Source organism: Lipotes vexillifer, unplaced genomic scaffold, assembly GCF_000442215.2.
Source record: "Lipotes vexillifer unplaced genomic scaffold, Lipotes_vexillifer_v1.1 scaffold422, whole genome shotgun sequence".
Lineage (NCBI taxonomy): Eukaryota > Metazoa > Chordata > Mammalia > Artiodactyla > Lipotidae > Lipotes > Lipotes vexillifer.
Window position 1 is genome coordinate 3,011,905 of NW_006779087.1, and position 621 is coordinate 3,012,525.

Here is a 621-nt window from a genome sequence, read left to right on the forward strand (position 1 = left end):
CCCCACCGCCACCGCCAGCCTTAAGAGAGCTGCAGAAGATGGGATGAGGAGAGCAGATGCTAGACCAGAGACTCGGGCTCAGGAGGAAGTCGTGGAGGGCCGGAAAAAGCAAAGCTTTAGGCCCGGTGTACTGTCTGACGTGTGCAGGTTCCTGCACGGAGGAAGCCCACCAGCTGCCTGCCCTCTCACTGAGCAGTGTCACCTGCTGCTGGGTGACAAACACACAACTTCCTAACAGGTGTGAAACTCCAGAACTCAGTGACCAAAGCGGGGCTTGGTGTCTCAGCTGGACACAGACCATCTCAGGCCAGAGAGGAGCTCTGGGGGCTCCTTAAACCTGGCTGGGATTCCAGGAGGGGGGTCTAGCACCAGCCAGACAGCCCTTCGGAGTCTGATTTGAAGATTTTCCGAGACTCACGGCCACCAGAGGGCACCACCACCCCACAGTGTGGCATCCTGGGCTCTCCATCACCTCCCTGGAGAAACTGGGAAGATTGGGAGGAGGAAGCAGGCGCGGCTCTCTGAGCTCTCAGCGGGAGCTACCAGCAGCTGAGTTAAATAGTCTCCAGAGTCAGGAGACCTGGGCTCTAGTGGGTTCTAGTGCCTGTTCTGCCACTCTTT